Here is a 23,767-nt window from a genome sequence, read left to right as displayed (position 1 = left end):
GCGTATAGCTTTATCAAGCCACGTTTCTTTGTGCAGAGCTTTATGAAGTCATGTTTCGCTCTGTGTAGTCCTCTATCATGATTTGATGTAGCTCAACACAGAGCGAAACGTTGTCCTGAGGAAAGCTCGATCTATTGCGTGTATCTTCTCTTCACTATTGTATTAGTAAAACATTTTGATCCAAGTTGTTGGATGTAAGTGATGAAGTGGAGGTGAGCCTTTATGCATGGAGAAATGTGTTTACTCAGTAGAAAGCAAGAGCCAAAAGTAAGAGAGGGAAGTGTGTAACATAGGAGGCTAATAGAGAGAAAAAACAATAGAGAGAGAGACTGCAGTAAAGAAAGCAGGTGGTGCTAAAGTATTGGAGTGTCTGGTGTAGGTGTTAACACAGGCATGATGGAACAGTGTACCAGTAGGTACGTTCTCCAGACACCATGTGTAATTCCTTTATATAAAGGGAAAATAGAGAAGAAAGAACATAAGAATTATGAGGAATGAGACATTTAAAAGCTATAAAAATGTTTCTCATTTTAGTTAAAATATTCATAAAAAATATTATTTTACGTTGAAAATGTTAATTTAGTTTACATTAACGAGAAAGTCAACAAACTCCTCGTTCCTGTTTGTAAACAAATCTGAAAACCAGTTTGAAAATAAATAAAAAAGCATAGGTGAGTGAAGCAAGTTGAGGCAGGTGCTATGGTTGAGTGCAATATACCTGACCCCCTGGGTATGTTAGGGAAACATTACCTGACCCCCTGGGTATGTTAGGGAAACATTACCTGACCCCCTGGTATGTTAGAGAAACATTACCGGACCCCCCTGGGTATGTTAGGGTAGACATTACCTGGGTAAGCCACAAAGTCGCTCTGCTAATCTTTAGTACACCCTCTGTTGCTTGTGTTGCCTGCAAGGGAGGTGCATTAATACGGGCAACGGGCTCTTGGTGTAATGCTACCTTCACCTTCCTCAGATCAAACCTCATTACCTTCTCTTCCTCAGGAATTCTGTAACTCCTATGGATTAGCACTTCCCTTTGAAATAATGATAATAATAATAATACTTATATTATTACTACTAATAATAATAATAATATGTCTTTCAGGTTGTGTGTACGACGTAGAATTATCAGCAGTGAGGTAAACACTTCAACTTGTCTAGCTGCCTTATACTAGTTCTTGAGACTAGCTGAGGCAGTCCACCTCTTTCACTTTAGGGCTGAATAACCCACATGGGTTTAGTGCATCACATAATCATAACAATAATCTTCCTGGGGTCCTTGTGACTTTAATTATCAACTAACAGCTAAAGTTAGAAGGTAAATTATTACTTCTGAGTCCCAGTTGAGCGTAAGGAAAACACTAACTCTAAACTTGTGCACTTGCTCTCAGATATTATTATTATTATTATTATTATTATTATTATTATTATTATTGTTATTATTGTTATATGAAGCGCTAAACCCGTGTGGGAATGGGATGCTTGATTTTTCACCCTCATATTGGCAGGCCAGGAGCTAGATATAATTAACTTATAATGAAATTTATGTACATAGTCATTGCTGACCTAGAAAATGTACAGAGAACCTTCACGGCGCGCATAACGGAGATAAAACACCTCAATTACTGGGAGCGCTTGAGGTTCCTAAAACTGTATTCCCTGGAACGCAGGCGGGAGAGATACATGATTATATACACCTGGAAAATCCTAGAGTGACTAGTACCGAACTTGCACACGAAAATCACTCACTACGAAAGCAAAAGACTCGGCAGACGATGCAACATCCCCCCAATGAAAAGCAGGGGTGTCACTAGCACGTTAAGAGACCATACAATAAGTGTCAGGGGCCCGAGACTGTTCAACTGCCTCCCAGCATACATAAGGGGGATTACCAACAGACCCCTGGCAGTCTTCAAGCTGGCACTGGACAAGCACCTAAGTCGGTTCCTGACCAGCCGGGCTGTGGCTCGTACGTTGGTTTGCGTGCAGCCAGCAGCAACAGCCTGGTTGATCAGACTCTGATCCACCAGGAGGCCTGGTCACAGACCGGGCCGCGGGGGCGTTGACCCCCGGAACTCTCTCCAGGTAAATTCCAGGCATAGTCTCTAAAATTCCCATTGCACGCACGCGCGCACACACACACACACACACACACACACACACACACACACACACACACACACACACACACACACACACACACACACACACACACACACACATACACACATATACACACATATACACACATATACACACATATACACACATATACACACATATACACACATATACACACACACACACACACACACACACACACACACACACACACAGAGAACTGGCAGGGAAACCAGTTAATGAGATGATGGAATATGTAGCAATAAAATGCAAGGAGGCTGAGGAGAGGTTTGTACCCAAGGGTAACAGGAGTAATGAAAAAGCCAGGATGAGCCCATGGTTTACCCAAAGGTGCAGGGAGGCAAAAACCAAGTGTGCTAGGGAATGGAAGAAATATAGAAGGCAAAGGACCCAGGAGAATAAGGAGAACAGTCGTAGAGCCAGAAATGAATATGCACAGATAAGAAGGGAGGCCCAAAGACAATATGAAAATGACATAGCAGCGAAAGCCAAATCTGACCCGAAACTGTTGTACAGCCACATCAGGAGGAAAACAACAGTCAAGGACCAGGTAATCAGGCTAAGGAAGGAAGGAGGAGAGACAACAGGAAATGACCGGGAAGTATGTGAAGAACTCAACAAGAGATTCAAAGAAGTGTTCACAGAGGAGACAGAAGGGACTCCAGAAAGACGGAGAGGTGGGGCACACCACCAAGTGCTGGACACAGTGCACACAACCGAGGAAGAAGTGAAGAGGCTTCTGAGTGAGCTAGATACCTCAAAGGCAATGGGGCCAGATAACATCTCCCCATGGGTATTGAGAGAGGGAGCAGAGGCGCTATGTGTACCCCTAACAACAATATTCAATACATCTATCGAAACAGGGAGATTGCCTGAGGCATGGAAGACAGCAAATGTAGTCCCAATCTTTAAAAAAGGAGACAGACATGAAGCATTAAACTACAGACCAGTGTCACTGACATGTATAGTATGCAAAATCATGGAGAAGATTATCAGGAGAAGAGTGGTGGAACACCTAGAAAGGAATGATCTCATCAACAGCAGCCAGCATGGTTTCAGGGACGGGAAATCCTGTGTCACAAACCTACTGGAGTTCTATGACATGGTGACAGCAGTAAGACAAGAGAGAGAGGGGTGGGTGGATTGCATTTTCTTGGACTGCAAGAAGGCGTTTGACACAGTTCCACACAAGAGATTGGTGCAAAAACTGGAGGACCAAGCAGGGATAACAGGGAAGGCACTACAATGGATCAGGGAATACTTGTCAGGAAGACAGCAGCGAGTCATGGTACGTGGCGAGGTGTCAGAGTGGGCACCTGTGACCAGCGGGGTCCCGCAGGGGTCAGTCCTAGGACCAGTGCTGTTTCTGGTATTTGTGAACGACATGACGGAAGGAATAGACTCTGAGGTGTCCCTGTTTGCAGATGACGTGAAGTTGATGAGAAGAATACACTCGATCGAAGACCAGGCAGAACTACAAAGGGATCTGGACAGGCTGCAGAACTGGTCCAGCAATTGGCTCCTGGAGTTCAATCCCACCAAGTGCAAAGTCATGAAGATTGGGGAAGGGCAAAGAAGGCCGCAGACGGAGTACAGTCTAGGGGGTCAGAGACTACAAACCTCACTCAAGGAAAAAGATCTTGGGGTGAGTATAACACCAGGCACATCTCCTGAAGCGCACATCAACCAAATAACTGCTGCAGCATATGGGCGCCTAGCAAACCTCAGAACAGCATTCCGACATCTTAATAAGGAATCGTTCAGGACCCTGTACACCGTATACGTTAGGCCCATATTGGAGTATGCGGCACCAGTTTGGAACCCACACCTAGCCAAGCACGTAAAGAAACTAGAGAAAGTGCAAAGGTTTGCAACAAGACTAGTCCCAGAGCTAAGAGGTATGTCCTACGAGGAGAGGTTAAGGGAAATCAACCTGACGACACTGGAGGACAGGAGAGATAGGGGGGACATGATAACGACATACAAAATACTGAGAGGAATTGACAAGGTGGACAAAAACAGGATGTTCCAGAGATTGGACACAGTAACAAGGGGACACAGTTGGAAGCTAAAGACACAGATGAATCACAGGGATGTTAGGAAGTATTTCTTCAGCCACAGAGTAGTCAGTAAGTGGAATAGTTTGGGAAGCGATGTAGTGGAGGCAGGATCCATACATAGCTTTAAGCAGAGGTACGATAAAGCTCACGGCTCAGGGAGAGTGACCTAGTAGCGATCAGTGAAGAGGCGGGGCCAGGAGCTCGGACTCGACCCCCGCAACCTCAACTAGGTGAGTACAACTAGGTGAGTACACACACACACACACACACACACACACACACGTGAAGAGGCGGGGCCAGGAGCTATGAATCGACCCCTGCAACCACAACTAGGTGAGTACACGCACACACACACACACACACACACACACACACACACACACACACACACACATACACACACATGACGGAAGGGTTAGACTCAGAAGTGTCCCTGTTTGCAGATGATGTGAAGTTAATGAGGAGAATTAAATCTGATGAGGACCAGGCAGGACTTCAAAGAGACCTGGACAGACTGGACACCTGGTCCAGCAAATGGCTTCTCGAATTTAATCCTGCCAAATGCAAAGTCATGAAGATGGGGGAGGGGCACAGAAGACCACAGACAGAGTATAGGCTAGGTGGCCAAAGACTGCAAACCTCACTCAAGGAGAAAGATCTTGGGGTGAGTATAACACCGAGCATGTCTCCGGAAGCACACATCAATCAGATAACTGCTGCAGCATATGGGCGCCTGGCAAACCTGAGAACAGCATTCCGATACCTTAGTAAGGAATCATTCAAGACACTGTACACCGTGTATGTCAGGCCCATACTGGAGTATGCAGCACCTGTTTGGAACCCGCACTTGATAAAGCACGTCAAGAAACTAGAGAAAGTACAAAGGTTTGCGACAAGGTTAGTTCCAGAGCTAAGGGGAATGTCCTATGAGGAAAGATTAAGGGAAATCGGCCTGACCACACTGGAGGACAGGAGGGTCAGGGGAGACATGATAACGACATATAAAATACTGCGTGGAATAGACAAGGTGGACAAAGACAGGATGTTCCAGGGAGGGGACACAGAAACAAGAGGCCACAATTGGAAGTTGAAGACACAAATGAGTCAGAGAGATAGTAGGAAGTATTTCTTCAGTCATAGAGTTGTAAGGCAGTGGAATAGCCTAGAAAATGACGTAGTGGAGGCAGGAACCATACACAGTTTTAAGACGAGGTTTGATAAATCTCATGGAGCGGGGAGAGAGAGGGCCTAGTAGCAACCGGTGAAGAGGCGGGGCCAGGAGCTAGGACTTGACCCCTGCAACCACAAATAGGTGAGTGCAAATAGGTGAGTACACACACACACACGGCCGCACACACACAAACAGGGATAACAGGGAAGGCACTACAATGGATCAGGGAATACTTGTCAGGAAGACAGCAGCGAGTCATGGTACGTGGTGAGGTGTCAGAGTGGGCACCTGTGACTAGCGGGGTCCCACAGGGGTCAGTCCTAGGACCAGTGCTGTTTCTGGTATTTGTGAACGACATGACGGAGGGAATAGACTCTGAGGTGTCCCTGTTTGCAGATGACGTGAAGTTGATGAGAAGAATTCACTCGATCGAAGACCAGGCAGAACTACAAAGGGATCTGGACAGGCTGCAGACCTGGTCCAGCAATTGGCTCCTGGAGTTCAATCCCACCAAGTGCAAAGTCATGAACATTGGGGAAGGGGAAAGAAGACCACAGACGAAGTACAGTCTAGGGGGCCAGAGACTACAAACCTCACTCAAGGAAAAAGATCTTGGGATGAGTATAACACCAGGCACATCTCTTGAAGCGCACATCAACCAAATAACGGCTGCAGCATATGGGCGCCTAGCAAACCTCAGAACAGCATTCCGACATCTTAATAAGGAATCGTTCAGGACCCTGTACACCGTGTACGTTAGGCCCATATTGGAGTATGCGGCACCAGTTTGGAACCCACACCTAGCCAAGCACGTAAAGAAACTAGAGAAAGTGCAAAGGTTTGCAACAAGACTAGTCCCAGAGCTAAGAGGTATGTCCTACGAGGAGAGGTTAAGGGAAATCAACCTGGCGACACTGGAGGACAGGAGAGATAGGGGGGACATGATAACGACATACAAAATACTGAGAGGAATTGACAAGGTGGACAAAGACAGGATGTTCCAGAGATTGGACACAGTAACAAGGGGACACAGTTGGAAGCTGAAGAGACAGATGAATCGCAGGGATGTTAGGAAGTATTTCTTCAGCCACACAGTAGTCAGGAAGTGGAATAGTTTGGGAAGCGATGTAGTGGAGGCAGGATCCATGCATAGCTTTAAGCAGAGGTATGATAAAGCTCACGGTTCAGGCAGAGTGACCTAGTAGCGATCAGTGAAGAGGCGGGGCCAGGAGCTCGGACTCGACCCCTGCAACCTCAACTAGGTGAGTATACACACACACACACACACACACAGGAGCCAGGAGCTCGGATTCGACCCCCGCAACCTCAACTAGGTGAGTACACACACACACACACACCACTCTCACGTAATGGAGGTCTGCTAATATAGTTTAGATTTTTCTAAATCCTTTTTCCTACTGTGAAATCCATTCAAGGATTTCTTTGGTGCATTGTTCGTGTGTTCTTGACACAAGTGTAACCCAGTGAAGTTTTAGCCTCGTAATGCCAAGTGTGGAAAATTTTATGGTGGATTTTGAAAAACCATAAGTAAAAGAGGGAATGTAGTTCCCTGTTTCCCAGTGACGCTGTAGTGACAATTTTCCCTTTCTCTGTGTGTACTGCTGACCTTATGTGTACTGTTGACCTTATGTGTACTGCTGACATTGTGTACTGCTGACCTTATGTGTACTGTTGACCTTATGTGTACTGCTGACCTTATGTGTACTGTTGACCTTATGTGTACTGTTGACCTTATGTGTACTGCTGACCTTATGTGTACTGTTGACCTTATGTGTACTGCTGACATTATGTGTACTGCTGACCTTATGTGTACTGTTGATCTTATGTGTACTGTTGACCTTATGTGTACTGTTGATCTTATGTGTACTGTTGATCTTATGTGTACTGTTGATCTTATGTGTACTGCTGACCTTATGTGTACTGCTGACATTATGTGTACTGTTGATCTTATGTGTACTGTTGACCTTATGTGTACTGCTGACATTATGTGTACTGTTGACCTTATGTGTACTGCTGACCTTATATACTGTTGACCTTATGTGTACTGTTGACCTTATGTGTACTGTTGACCTTATGTGTACTGCTGACCTTATATACTGTTGACCTTATGTGTACTGTTGACCTTATGTGTACTGTTGACCTTATGTGTACTGTTGACCTTATGTGTACTGCTGACCTTATGTGTACTGCTGACCTTATGTGTACTGCTGACCTTATGTGTACTGTTGACCTTATGTGTACTGCTGACCTTATATACTGTTGACCTTATGTGTACTGTTGACCTTATGTGTACTGTTGACCTTATGTGTACTGCTGACATTATGTGTACTGCTGACCTTATGTGTACTGTTGATCTTATGTGTACTGTTGACCTTATGTGTACTGTTGACCTTATGTGTACTGCTGACCTTATGTGTACTGCTGACCTTATGTGTACTGTTGACCTTATGTGTACTGTTGACCTTATGTGTACTGCTGACCTTATGTGTACTGTTGACCTTATGTGTACTGCTGACCTTATATACTGTTGACCTTATGTGTACTGTTGACCTTATGTGTACTGTTGACCTTATGTGTACTGCTGACATTATGTGTACTGTTGACCTTATGTGTACTGTTGACCTTATGTGTACTGTTGACCTTAAGTGTACTGTTGACCTTATGTGTACTGCTGACATTATGTGTACTGCTGACATTATGTGTACTGCTGACCTTATGTGTACTGTTGACCTTATGTGTACTGTTGACCTTATGTGTACTGCTGACCTTATATACTGTTGACCTTATGTGTACTGTTGACCTTATGTGTACTGTTGACCTTATGTGTACTGTTGACCTTATGTGTACTGTTGACCTTATGTGTACTGTTGACCTTAAGTGTACTGTTGACCTTATGTGTACTGCTGACATTATGTGTACTGCTGACACTATGTGTACTGCTGACCTTATGTGTACTGTTGACCTTATGTGTACTGTTGACCTTATGTGTACTGTTGACCTTATGTGTACTGTTGACATTATGTGTACTGCTGACATTATGTGTACTGCTGACATTATGTGTACTGTTGACCTTATGTGTACTGTTGACATTATGTGTACTGTTGACCTTATGTGTACTGTTGACCTTATGTGTACTGTTGACATTATGTGTACTGCTGACCTTATGTGTACTGTTGACCTTATGTGTACTGCTGACATTATGTGTACTGCTGACCTTATGTGTACTGTTGACCTTATGTGTACTGTTGACCTTAAGTGTACTGTTGACCTTATGTGTACTGCTGACATTATGTGTACTGCTGACATTATGTGTACTGCTGACCTTATGTGTACTGTTGACCTTAAGTGTACTGTTGACCTTATGTGTACTGTTGACATTATGTGTACTGCTGACCTTATGTGTACTGTTGACCTTATGTGTACTGCTGACATTATGTGTACTGCTGACCTTATATACTGTTGACCTTATGTGTACTGTTGACCTTAAGTGTACTGCTGACATTATGTGTACTGCTGACATTATGTGTACTGATGACCTTATGTACTGCTGACCTTAAGTGTACTGGTAACCTTATGTGTACTTCTAACTTTTGTGCACTGGTGGCCTTGTTAAGACATTGTTTAAGATGTTTGTTAAGTGTATTCATGTGAGCAGCAGGATTGTCGCAGTAGCTGGCGACAGCTGCCAGAAGGCGAGTCAAAGACATAATAACAATAAGAGTTTTACTCAACGATACCGTCGGCCAAACTTGATTATGTTAATGGATGAGTCTGTTCATATGTGTTTGATATAGCAGGATATTACAGTTACAACTCACAAACAGGAGGTCCTCAGCTTCGAACGTCACAAGTTACACGCACAAAGGGCCAGGTGTCAGTCGACAAGTGCCTTTGACAAATATTAACTACTACCATTAATATTTAACAACCAGGGCGGTATAGTACGATTATATGTGAAACATAACTATACCTAATAATATTATTTGCTGTACAGATAACTTCTTTTATGATGGCGGAGAAATATTAAACAACATAATCCTTTATCGTAAGTTTTGCTCAAGGAGAGCTTGATAAAGCACTCCATTAGCGAAATGTTATACTAATGTTTTAATGTCTTACACTGGTTCACATGTCTTTGTTGACAACCAGAAACTTACTGCAAGTTGGGGATATCACGTAGCTGTCGTGCATTAAAAAAACACATTTGGTCCTCTCACAAACCGTTTGTTAGACAGCAAAAAGTAAACATCAGAAAACCTGAGTTTTAGTAAGCCTGTGAAAGCCTCTGGAAGGACAATGCAGCTGTTGTTGCTGTTACCAGTCTCGCAAGAGTGACCGGACACAAACTTGGGTAATGTGAAAAAGTCTTAAGCTGTTGGTTTTTCTGAAAAAAAGTGAGTTAAAAGGTCTTGGAGGTCCTGTGACACAGATGAGAAGTGAAGAGGACACTGACCCTACTGGAGACAACAGTAGAAGGTAACAGTGTTGTGTTAAAGGTGGGCAGTGACCTAGCAACAATGGAAGGTAACAGTGTTGTGTTAAAGGTGGGCAGTGACCTAGCAACAGTGGAAAGTAACAGTGTTGTGTTAAAGGTGGGCAGTGACCTAGCAACAATGGAAGGTAACAGTGTTGTGTTAAAGGTGGGCAGTGACCTAGCAGCAATGAAAGGTAACAGTGTTGTGTTAAAGGCGGGCAGTGACCTAGCAACAGTGGAAGGTAACAGTGTTGTGTTAAAGGTGGGCAGTGACCTAGCAACAGTGGAAAGTAACAGTGTTGTGTTAAAGGTGGGCAGTGACCTAGCAACAGTGGAAGGTAACAGTGTTGTGTTAAAGGTGGGCAGTGACCTAGCAACAGTGGAAAGTAACAGTGTTGTGTTAAAGGTGGGCAGTGACCTAGCAACAGTGGAAGGTAACAGTGTTGTGTTAAAGGTGGGCAGTGACCTAGCAACAGTGGAAAGTAACAGTGTTGTGTTAAAGGTGGGCAGTGACCTAGCAACAGTGGAAGGTAACAGTGTTGTGTTAAAGGTGGGCAGTGACCTAGCAACAGTGGAAAGTAACAGTGTTGTGTTAAAGGTGGGCAGTGACCTAGCAACAATGGAAGGTAACAGTGTTGTGTTAAAGGTGGGCAGTGACCTAACAACAGTGGAAAGTAACAGTGTTGTGTTAAAGGTGGGCAGTGACCTAACAACAGTGGAAAGTAACAGTGTTGTGTTAAAGGTGGGCAGTGACCTAACAACAGTGGAAAGTAACAGTGTTGTGTTAAAGGTGGGCAGTGACCTAGCAACAATGGAAGGTAACAGTGTTGTGTTAAAGGTGGGCAGTGACCTAGCAACAGTGGAAAGTAACAGTGTTGTGTTAAAGGTGGGCAGTGACCTAGCAACAGTGGAAAGTAACAGTGTTGTGTTAAAGGTGGGCAGTGACCTAGCAACAGTGGAAAGTAACAGTGTTGTGTTAAAGGTGGGCAGTGACCTAGCAACAGTGGAAGGTTGAAAGTAAGGTTAAGAACACTGTGATGCAATAGCTAAGAAATGGGTTAGTAACGGTGGGATATAGAATGTTTGTAATATGTTAGTAACAGTGAGATGTAGGAGTCAGGGAACAGCTTTGAAAGATTGATGTTAAGAAAGATTTGAGAATTTAAAAAATCTTTGATGAATAAGAAGTGGCTTTGAGTGTTGGTTTTATTCCTGGAGACTAAATAAGAGTGTTTGTGGATGATAGATTAGTAAGATGTATATCTAGCACCATATAATCACTCATCCCTAATGGATATATGTCGGTGTATATACTCCTCTGCGTATATTTACTGAAATATACAACTTACTTGCATAGTGTGTGTGTGTGTGTGTGTGTGTGTGTGTGTGTGTGTGTGTGAGTGTGTGAGCGTGTGTGAGTGTGTGTGTGAGTGTGTGTGTGTGTGTGTGTGTGTGTGTGTGTGTGTGAGTGTGTGTGTGTGTGTGTGTGTGAGTGTGTGTGTGTGTGTGTGTGTGTGTGTGAGTGTGTGAGTGTGTGTGAGCGTGTGTGAGTGTGTGTGTGAGTGTGTGATGCCACCACTATGGTGGACCAACCTCACCTGCCACTCATCATTCATCACCATCTAGGATATCGAGCTTCCATGCTGACACTTGTGGTAGGGGTGGGAGGGAGGAGAAATGGGAGATAGGGTGGGAGGAAAGAATGGAGAAACGTAGAGAAAGGAAAGAAGAATAATTCGGCAAAGGGAAGGGGCGAGAAAGGTAGTGAGGAAGGAAGGTAGTTAGGTTTTGAAACTATGGTAAAACAGTTATAACTAGTTTTTTTGGTAAGGTTAGTTAACCTTGGTGTACCACAATGATGGTACATCACTATAACGTTAGTTCACATTAATGTACCACAATGATGGTACATCACTATAACGTTAGTTCACATTAATGTACCACAATGATGGTACATCACTATAACGTTAGTTCACATTAACGTACCGCAATGATGGTACATCACTATAACGTTAGTTCACATTAATGTACCACAATGATGGTACATCACTATAACGTTAGTTCACATTAACGTACCGCAATGATGGTACATCACTATAACGTTAGTTCACATTAATGTACCACAATGATGGTACATCACTATAACGTTAGTTCACATTAATGTACCACAATGATGGTACATCACTATAACGTTAGTTCACATTAATGTACCACAATGATGGTACATCACTATAACGTTAGTTCACATTAATGTACCACAATGATGGTACATCACTATAACGTTAGTTCACATTAATGTACCACAATGATGGTACATCACTATAACGTTAGTTCACATTAATGTACCACAATGATGGTACATCACTATAACGTTAGTTCACATTAATGTACCACAATGATGGTACATCACTATAACGTTAGTTCACATTAATGTACCACAATGATGGTACATCACTATAACGTTAGTTCACATTAATGTACCACAATGATGGTACATCACTATAACGTTAGTTCACATTAATGTACCACAATGATGGTACATCACTATAACGTTAGTTCACATTAATGTACCACAATGATGGTACATCACTATAACGTTAGTTCACCTTAATGTACCACAATGATGGTACATCACCATAACGTTAGTTCACATTAATGTACCGCAATGATGGTACATCACCATAATCTTAGTTCACCTTAATGTACCACAATGATGGTACATCACGGTACAGTTATTTGTCAACAGCTGCATTAAATAAACATGAGAGTAACGTCTGGTAACGTTGGAAACAATACGCTGGTTATGTATAGTGGGAAGACTGCCTGGGGCGGGGGGACAGTTTGGAGGAAGAGGGCAAGAAGGCTGTATTCAGTAAGGAGAAACAGGGAAGGGAAGTAGGGAGGGACAGTGAAGGAACGATATGAAGAAGGAGGTAGAGAGAGAGAAGAAAGGCTCAACGTGATTGAGAGGGTAGGGAGGAAGAGGGAATAAAGGAGGAAGGAGAATGAGAGGTAGGGAGGGAGAGGGAAGGAGAGGTAAGGAGGAAGAAGAGTGAGAGGGAAGAAAGGAGGGAGAGGGGCAGGGAGGAGAGAGAGGTAATCGTCCAGGTGAGGAAGTGATAAAAGTGTTACATTGGAAGGAACACAGACAAAACATTTTGCATTCTAACCTATAAACGGGTTTTCGTTAGCATAATTATGATAATAATAATTATTATTATTATTATTATTATTATTATTATTATTATTATTATTATTATTATCAAAGACATTCAAGAAACTTTAAGGGTACACTACTATTATATTGATGTATCCATTTTGTACTCTCCAGACTGAAGTTACAGCCTTTGTACTCTCCAGACTGAAGTTACAGCCTTTGTACTCTCCAGACTGAAGTTACAGTCTTTGTACTCTCCAGACTGAAGTTACAGTCTTTGTACTCTCCAGACTGAAGTTACAGTCTTTGTACTCTCCAGACTGAAGTTACAGTCTTTGTACTCTCCAGACTGAAGTTACAGTCTTTGTACTCTCCAGACTGAAGTTACAGCCTTTGTACTCTCCAGACTGAAGTTACAGTCTTTGTACTCTCCAGACTGAAGTTACAGTCTTTGTACTCTTCAGACTGATGTTACAGTCTTTGTACTCTCCAGACTGATGTTACAGTCTTTGTACTCTCCAGACTGAAGTTACAGCCTTTGTACTCTCCAGACTGAAGTTACAGTCTTTATACTCTCCAGACTGAAGTTACAGTCTTTGTACTCTCCAGACTGATGTTACAGTCTTTGTACTCTCCAGACTGAAGTTACAGTCTTTGTACTCTCCAGACTGATGTTACAGTCTTTGTACTCTCCAGACTGAAGTTAGTCTTTGTACTCTCCAGACTGATGTTACAGTCTTTGTACTCTCCAGACTGAAGTTACAGCCTTTGTACTCTCCAGACTGATGTTACAGTCTTTGTACTCTCCAGACTGATGTTACAGTCTTTGTACTCTCCAGACTGAAATTACAGCCTTTGTACTCTCCAGACTGAAGTTACAGTCTTTGTACTCTCCAGACCGAAGTTACAGTCTTTGTACTCTCCAGACTGAAGTTACAGTCTTTGTACTCTCCAGACTGATGTTACAGTCTTTGTACTCTCCAGACTGAAGTTACAGCCTTTGTACTCTCCAGACTGATGTTACAGTCTTTGTACTCTCCAGACTGAAGTTACAGTCTTTGTACTCTCCAGACTGATGTTACACTTTGTACTCTCCAGACTTACAGTCTTTGTACTCTCCAGACAGATGTTACAGTCTTTGTACTCTCCAGACTGAAGTTACAGCCTTTGTACTCTCCAGACTGATGTTACAGTCTTTGTACTCTCCAGACTGAAGTTACAGTCTTTGTACTCTCCAGACTGAGTTACAGTCTTTGTACTCTCCAGACTGAAGTTACAGTCTTTGTACTCTCCAGACTGAAGTTACAGTACTCTCCAGACTGATGTTACAGTCTTTGTACTCTCCAGACTGAAGAGTCTTTGTACTCTCCAGACTGAAGTTACAGTCTTTGTACTCTCCAGACTGAAGTTACAGCCTTTGTACTCTCCAGACTGAAGTTACAGTCTTTGTACTCTCCAGACTGAAGTTACAGTCTTTGTACTCTCCAGACTGAAGTTACAGTCTTTGTACTCTCCAGACTGAAGTTACAGCCTTTGTACTCTCCAGACTGAAGTTACAGTCTTTGTACTCTCCAGACTGAAGTTACAGTCTTTGTACTCTCCAGACTGAAGTTACAGTCTTTGTACTCTCCAGACTGAAGTTACAGTCTTTGTACTCTTCAGACTGATGTTACAGTCTTTGTACTCTCCAGACTGATGTTACAGTCTTTGTACTCTCCAGACTGAAGTTACAGCCTTTGTACACTCCAGACTGAAGTTACAGTCTTTGTACTATCCAGACTGAAGTTACAGTCTTTGTACTCTCCAGACTGATGTTACAGTCTTTGTACTCTCCAGACTGAAGTTACAGTCTTTGTACTCTCCAGACTGATGTTACAGTCTTTGTACTCTCCAGACTGAAGTTAGTCTTTGTACTCTCCAGACTGATGTTACAGTCTTTGTACTCTCCAGACTGAAGTTACAGCCTTTGTACTCTCCAGACTGATGTTACAGTCTTTGTACTCTCCAGACTGATGTTACAGTCTTTGTACTCTCCAGACTGAAATTACAGCCTTTGTACTCTCCAGACTGAAGTTACAGTCTTTGTACTCTCCAGACCGAAGTTACAGTCTTTGTACTCTCCAGACTGAAGTTACAGTCTTTGTACTCTCCAGACTGATGTTACAGTCTTTGTACTCTCCAGACTGAAGTTACAGCCTTTGTACTCTCCAGACTGATGTTACAGTCTTTGTACTCTCCAGACTGAAGTTACAGTCTTTGTACTCTCCAGACTGATGTTACAGTCTTTGTACTCTCCAGACTGAAGTTACAGTCTTTGTACTCTCCAGACAGATGTTACAGTCTTTGTACTCTCCAGACTGAAGTTACAGCCTTTGTACTCTCCAGACTGATGTTACAGTCTTTGTACTCTCCAGACTGAAGTTACAGTCTTTGTACTCTCCAGACTGATGTTACAGTCTTTGTACTCTCCAGACTGAAGTTACAGTCTTTGTACTCTCCAGACTGAAGTTACAGTCTTTGTACTCTCCAGACTGATGTTACAGTCTTTGTACTCTCCAGACTGAAGTTAGTCTTTGTACTCTCCAGACTGAAGTTACAGTCTTTGTACTCTCCAGACTGAAGTTACACCCTTTGTACTCTCCAGACTGATGTTACAGTCTTTGTACTCTCCAGACTGATGTTACAGTCTTTGTACTCTCCAGACTGATGTTACAGTCTTTGTACTCTCCAGACAGATGTTACAGTCTTTGTACTCTCCAGACTGATGTTACAGTCTTTGTACTCTCCAGACTGATGTTACAGTCTTTGTACTCTTCAGACTGATGTTACAGTCTTTGTACTCTGCAGACTGATGTTACAGTCTTTGTACTCTCCAGACAAGTTACAGTCTTTGTACTCTCCAGACTGATGTTAGTCTTTGTACTCTCCAGACTGATGTTACAGTCTTTGTACTCTGCAGACTGATGTTACAGTCTTTGTACTCTGCAGACTGATGTTACAGTCTTTGTACTCTGCAGACTGATGTTACAGTCTTTGTACTCTCCAGACTGATGTTACAGTCTTTGTACTCTGCAGACTGATGTTACAGTCTTTGTACTCTGCAGACTGATGTTACAGTCTTTGTACTCTCCAGACTGATGTTACAGCCTTTGTACTCTCGAGACTGATGTTACAGTCTTTGTACTCTTCAGACTGATGTTACAGTCTTTGTACTCTGCAGACTGATGTTACAGTCTTTGTACTCTCCAGACTGATGTTACAGTCTTTGTACTCTGCAGACTGATGTTACAGTCTTTGTACTCTCCAGACTGATGTTACAGCCTTTGTACTCTCGAGACTGATGTTACAGTCTTTGTACTCTTCAGACTGATGTTACAGTCTTTGTACTCTGCAGACTGATGTTACAGTCTTTGTACTCTGCAGACTGATGTTACAGTCTTTGTACTCTGCAGACTGATGTTACAGTCTTTGTACTCTGCAGACTGATGTTACAGTCTTTGTACTCTGCAGACTGATGTTACAGTCTTTGTACTCTGCAGACTGATGTTACAGTCTTTGTACTCTCCAGACTGATGTTACAGCCTTTGTACTCTCGAGACTGATGTTACAGTCTTTGTACTCTGCAGACTGATGTTACAGTCTTTGTACTCTGCAGACTGATGTTACAGTCTTTGTACTCTCCAGACTGATGTTACAGTCTTTGTACTTTCCAGACTGATGTTACAGTCTTTGTACTCTGCAGACTGATGTTACAGTCTTTGTACTCTCCAGACTGATGTTACAGTCTTTGTACTCTCCAGACTGATGTTACAGTCTTTGTACTCTCCAGACTGATGTTACAGTCTTTGTACTTTCCAGACTGATGTTACAGTCTTTGTACTCTCCAGACTGAAGTTATGGAGCTTCTTCCTATTTCATCTAGATCAGTTCTCTTATATCTTCTCGGAACTTTATAACCATTTTACAAAAAAAAAAAAACTGAAAAGACGTTCACTGAGATGTTTGCATTACAACTATATTTTACCTCCGATATTTACAGCTGAATGAGACATCGAACTGAAGCAAGCAAAGTCCGGACCCTAAGTGGTCTCCGCTACAACCCATTATGAAGTGAATGACAGTTGTCCACTCAGAGTTTGGCTGTAATACTCCTCAGTGAAAGACCAATAACTATAAATATAGCAGTCATCAGAGATTTATTATCAAATATGGTATATGCAATATATATATATATATATATATATATATATATATATATATATATATATATATATATATATATATATATATATATATATATATATATATATATATATATATATATATATATATATATACGAGAAATCTCAAGAGTTCCAAGAAGAGGCAAGATGGCGGAGGTTATGGCAAGATACAGACATTTGGTGTAACAGACATTAATGCAGTGGAGAATGTGCAATGTTTCACTTAATATTAAGCTGTGTCAAGTACCTAATGAAACCAAATGTTAGCTGAAACTCTTAAATAAGAGTCTCCACTGCATTTTGTGTCTTGCATCACGAGTCAAGATGATAGGGGGTCACGTGAACAATGTTCGACAAAGACAAACATTTATTGCAACAACGTTTCTTTCAGCGAGAGCATATGTATAACGTGGCGAAGGTTTCCTTGAGCGAGACATTGTCATAATAGACTTTCATCGCTGTTTCGTGTCTGTCATTTTGTGGGAATCGTTGGAAGATGTCTAGTGAGATTAGTCTAGTTACCCCTGTTTGGTGCGTCCATACACCTTATACAATCTTCTTATCCAAGCCAGGGACTTGTCGACGTGCTTGATCTCTGTATCAATTTCATATTTCTTACAGTAGCTCTATGTACAGGCATGGTTAAGAACAGCGATGGGGTCCTCCACCAGTACTGACCAACCTGGAAACGGAGAAATTTCTCATTTTGATTCCCGACATCGCAATTTGGGTGCTTTGTTTTGGTAATATACTCGTGATAGCTCCCAGGAGACTTTGCATGTGTCTTATTCATCTGTCACCATAGTATACCGTGTGTGATGATGGACGCTCTAGAAGGAATAACCAATATCAACACTCTTGTGTGATGATGGACGCTCTTGAAGGAATAACCAATATCAACACTCTTGTGTGATGATGGACGCTCTTGAAGGAATAACCAATATCAGCACGTGTGTGATGATGGACGCTCTTGAAGGAATAACCAATATCAACACTTGTGTGATGATGGACGCTCTTGAAGGAATAACCAATATCAACACTCTTGTGTGATGATGGACGCTCTTGAAGGAATAACCAATATCAACACTCTTGTGTGATGATGGACGCTCTTGAAGGAACAACCAATATCAGCACTTGTGTGATGATGGACGCTCTTGAAGGAATAACCAATATCAGCACTTGTGTGATGATGGACGCTCTTGAAGGAATAACCAATATCAACACTCTTGTGTGATGATGGACGCTCTTGAAGGAATAACCAATATCAACACTCTTGTGTGATGATGGACGCTCTTGAAGGAACAACCAATATCAGCACTTGTGTGATGATGGACGCTCTTGAAGGAATAACCAATATCAGCACTTGTGTGATGATGGACGCTCTTGAAGGAATAACCAATATCAACACTCTTGTGTGATGATGGACGCTCTTGAAGGAATAACCAATATCAACACTCTTGTGTGATGATGGACGCTCTTGAAGGAATAACCAATATCAACACTCTTGTGTGATGATGGACGCTCTTGAAGGAATAACCAATATCAACACTCTTGTGTGATGATGGACGCTCTTGAAGGAATAACCAATATCAACACTCTTGTGTGATGATGGACGCTCTTGAAGGAATAACCAATATCAACACTCTTGTGTGATGATGGACGCTCTTGAAGGAACAACCAATATCAGCACTTGTGTGATGATGGACGCTATTGGAGGAATAACCAGTATCAGCACTTGTGTGATGGACGCTATTGGAGGAATAACCAGTATCAGCACTTGTGTGATGATGGACGCTATTGGAGGAATAACCAGTATCAGCACTTGTGTGATGGACGCTATTGGAGGAATAACCAGTATCAGCACTTGTGTGATGATGGACGCTATTGGAGGAATAACCAGTATCAGCACTTGTGTGATGGACGCTATTGGAGGAATAACCAGTATCAGCACTTGTGTGATGATGGACGCTATTGGAGGAATAACCAGTATCAGCACTTGTGTGATGATGGACGCTATTGGAGGAATAACCAGTATCAGCACTTGTGTGATGGACGCTATTGGAGGAATAACCAGTATCAGCACTTGTGTGATGATGGACGCTATTGGAGGAATAACCAATATCAACACTACTCAAAACTTATTCAGTGTTGGGTTTGAGGTCACTTGAGTAATACAGGTATTATTCATATAATTACTGTACCTCGAGGTCAGGATGAAGTGGTTTATAATGAAGGTCGTTGTAGACCAGTGTAGGTCTGCGACATTAAATTGACTTTGCTGGGAATGTGAAAGCAGTTCGTGCATTCAATTGGAAAACTTTGATTGGATGCATTGTCAGAGCAAGGAAGAGGGAGAGGAGGAGGGAGGGAGAGAAGGGTGAAGGAGGACTAAGAAAATCAACATTGTTAGAACAAAGAAGAGAGAATGAAGGATGGAGGAGGACTAAGGAGAGCAACATTGTTAGAACAAAGAAGGAGAGGAGGGAGAGAAGGGTGAAGAAAGATTCAGAAGAGCAACTTATTGATTTGTGTTGGTGAGGAGAAAAGTGGGAAATCACAGATATGGGTGAGGGGAGAAGTGAGGGAGAAGAATTAGTTTTAGTGAAGGATAAAGTGAGGGGAAAGAGTTAGTGATGGAGGAAATAAGGAAAATGAAGAAATTTTAAGTCAGTAAATTTGGGGCTTACTAACCAACACCCCCACCAACACCCACCATCAATACCACCTCCAACATTCCCACCAATACCTCCACTAATACTCCAACGCCCTCATCAACACCTTCACAATCAACCATCACCAACAGCTTGTCTCTCACCAGTATCTCATTGTCTCTTACTATTCCTCATCAACATCTTAATGAATAGCCCTACCAACACCCCACCATCACCCATACCATCACCTATACCATCACCCATACCATCACCTATACCATCACCCATACCATCACGACCAACAACACCTTCTCTCTTCCTTCCCTACCATAAAAAGGTGAAAAATGTTGAAGGAAGAGAGTCCAGCAGAGCTTGGGGCTGCGATGATGTGTATGGAAATTGATGGTGGAAGGCACTCAGTAATGGCAGCCTGGTTTAGTGGCAAGAATGTGTACCTACATTATCACACCAAGGTCACAGCAAGGTTGTATCCTACACCAAGGTCACAGTGAGATTGTATCCTACACCAAGGTTACAGTGAGATTGTATCCTACACCAAGGTCACAGTGAGATTGTATCCTACACCAAGGTCACAGTGAGGTTGTATCCCGTTGTGCTAGGTCACACCAAGGCTGTATCAAGCTGTGCTAGGTTACACCAAGGGTGTGTCAAGCTATGCTAGGTCACACCAAGGGTGTGTCAAGCTGTGGTAGGTCAACAGTAAAACATTGCATGCGCTCCAACACTAAATATAACGAGTCATATAAACAAACACTTAACAACAATTTGTTAGTAATATACACTCAGGAAATTCCTATTAATCCTTATAGATTTTTAGTGTATACATATTCTGTTCTATCATCCACAACATGGATACATAACTCTTGTTCTACCATCCACAACATGGATACATAACTCTTGTTCTACCATCCATAACACGGATACATAACTCTTGTTCTACCATCCACAACATGGATACATAACTCTTCTTCTATCATCCACAACATGGATACATAACTTGTTCTACCATCCATAACATGGATACATAACTCTTGTTCTACCATCCACAACATGGATACATAACTCTTGTTCTACCATCCATAACACGGATACATAACTCTTGTTCTACCATCCACAACATGGATACATAACTCTTGTTCTACCATCCATAACATGGATACATAACTCTTGTTCTACCATCCACAACATAGATACATAACTCTTGTGCTACCATCCATAACATGGATACATAACTCTTGCTCTACCATCCACAACATGGATACATAACTTGTGCTACCATCCATAACATGGATACATAACTCTTGTTCTACCATCCACAACATGGATACATAACTCTTGTGCTACCATCCATAACATGGATACATAACTCTTGCTCTACCATCCACAACACGGATACATAACTTGTGCTACCATCCATAACATGGATACATAACTCTTGTTCTACCATCCACAACATAGATACGTAGTTCTTGTTCTACCATCCACATCATATATATGACATCTACAGTAAACTATCCATTACTGTCAACAGCATCGACATGAGGTCTATAATAAACTAGCCACTACCATCCACACCATGGATATGACGCCCATAATAGGGCAGCTACCCCGTGCTGTCCGTAGCATGGATGGTAGTGGACCGCAGGGAGTTACTTGCACAAGCTTCACCAGTTTTACAAGCGCTGAGCAGAACACATGTTGTTAAGAAACCATTCCAACATTTACCCCAACATAACAAACAAGTATTTGAGTCATAAAACTTTTTTGGTGTATTTTTTTAATAAATTGAGCAAATTAAGTTCTCCACTGAAGGGCTTCCAACCCATAACGACCCATTATAATCTCACCCTTATCGGTCATGAGAAGTCGAATAATATAGACAAAACGACACGATCTGAAAGAGAATGAAACGTCTCGCATGTCTTGATAAAGTTGAAGGAAAGGAACAAAGAAGAGATGAAAAAATGAATCATCATAAGAGATGTAAAGATGAATCATCATAAGAGATGGAAAGATGAATCATCAGGTTGATAAAGTTGAGAGAGACGAACAAAAGAAGAGATAGAAGGATGAATCACGAGGTTGGTGTGGACAAAGGTCTTCCGTTGTCTTGAGCGGCCAGAAACAATGGCTTTCTTGAGGAATAACACGGCCACCTATCTTGCTGTGGTGACAGCCATGTTGTGACGTTGTCAGCTGTATTGTGACACTGTCAGTTATGTTGTAACACTGTCAGCTGTGTCGTGACATTGTCAGCTGTTTTGTGACGTTGTCAGCTGTCTTGTGACACAGTTAGCTGTGTTGTGAGGTGGTCAGCTGCTTTACTGATGTGATTAACTATTTTTTTAATCACCTGTCTTGCTGAGACGGTCAGTTCTCTTTTGTTTAACACAGTCAGCTTTGTGTTTTGTAAGGTAACCAGTTGTGTCTTAAAGTGGTAAAGTGTTGTTTTAATGGTTTGCTGATTTCTGAGTCACTAAGAAATTTTGAAAGGCTGTCACTTGTTTTCAGACCTGTTACGTACACGAAGTGGAGCAACATGTGCATAAACCATGTCTTGTATCCATGGTATAGATGGTATCGTACATGAACCTGGTTACTATATACATAATTCACTATATACATAGTTCTTCTGTATACACTCAAGGTAGAGAGTGTCAGGTGTGGACTTTGGGTAAGTGCAACATGGAATTTAAAAAAAAAAAAAAACATGAGCCACGGTGATGGTAGGAATTATTTCTTCAGTCTCAGAGTGGTGGGTAAGTGGAATGATCTTGGTGAGGAAGTGATAGAGGCAGAGTTTTAAGAACAAGTATGGTAGGGCCCACAAGGCAACGACGTAGTGGATCTGGAGAGTGGCAAGAGGCGGGGCCAGGATCTGAGAATCGACCCCTGCAACCACAAATAGGTGTAGACAAATAGGTGGGTACACACACCCTTAACACAGCATAAGAGATGCTAAACAAACAGCATGACTGTCGACACCTCTGGCGGGAACCATTGTTTGCTTCCCAGCTGACAGATTCCAGACAACAAACACAACATGAAGACTGTCACCCACCCTTGTCATCACCGTGTCAATACAGGTACCAGTAGAGTACTATTAATAGTGTCATACACCCGTCTCTTTAAATTGAAAGATGTACCTGTTGAACTACAGTACTATGTAGTCTACAAGTAAATTTATCTTATTTGTAATGGTTTATATATTGGTCAAACTAAGTGTCAAATGTAGGTTCGCATCTTTGAACACTTGCGATAGATCTATTATGATAGAGAAGTCATTAGGTAAGCCAGTATTCAGAGCCTTAAGTCAGCACTGTGGAGCCACCAATCATACTATAGACGTGAGCAAATGTAACGTTCATTTCTTACACTACCATGATGCCTGGTACAGTGAACTCACTGTATACTATTGAAGACGCATCTTTCCTGTATTATTAATACATAATGAACCGTCACTTGAGTAAATTTGCTTTTAACTTTTAATTTTTTTCCTGCCTGTATATGTATGTATATATATATATATATATATATATATATATATATATATATATATATATATATATATATATATATATATATATATATATATATATGTCGTGCCGAATAGGCAGAACTTGCGATCTTGGCTTAAATAGCAACGCTCATCTTCCCATATAGGACAAGTGAAAATTTGTGTATGCAATAATTACGCCAAAATCATTCTGAACCTAACGAAAAAAATATATTTCACTGTATTTGTTTAGTATTAAATTACTGTAAACAAATCTAAAATATATATAGTTGGGTCAGGCTAAAATAAATTGTTTTTGTTATAAAAGGTTAGGTAAGTTTTCTAAGATTC

General features: G+C 41.9%; 1 protein-coding gene across 8 annotated transcripts in view; it reads left to right on the top strand.

The window, feature by feature from the left end:
- Positions 1–23,767, top strand: part of LOC138855244 (somatostatin receptor type 5-like) — a 332,516-nt gene that overhangs the window by 153,118 nt on the left and 155,631 nt on the right. For 6 of the 8 annotated variants that reach the window (XR_011394436.1, XR_011394437.1, XM_070103592.1 and 3 more), the window contains exon 3: positions 1,106–1,139. The exons of the other annotated variants lie outside the window; for them this stretch is intronic. The gene's annotated coding sequence lies outside the window, so the exon portion shown is untranslated. The remainder of the gene's footprint in view (positions 1–1,105; positions 1,140–23,767) is intronic. 8 annotated transcript variants of the gene reach the window in all.

Source organism: Cherax quadricarinatus, chromosome 86 (assembly GCF_038502225.1).
Source record: "Cherax quadricarinatus isolate ZL_2023a chromosome 86, ASM3850222v1, whole genome shotgun sequence".
Classification (NCBI taxonomy): domain Eukaryota; kingdom Metazoa; phylum Arthropoda; class Malacostraca; order Decapoda; family Parastacidae; genus Cherax; species Cherax quadricarinatus.
The sequence above is the reverse complement of the archived record's forward strand: the minus strand, read 5'-3'. Positions and strand labels throughout refer to the sequence as shown.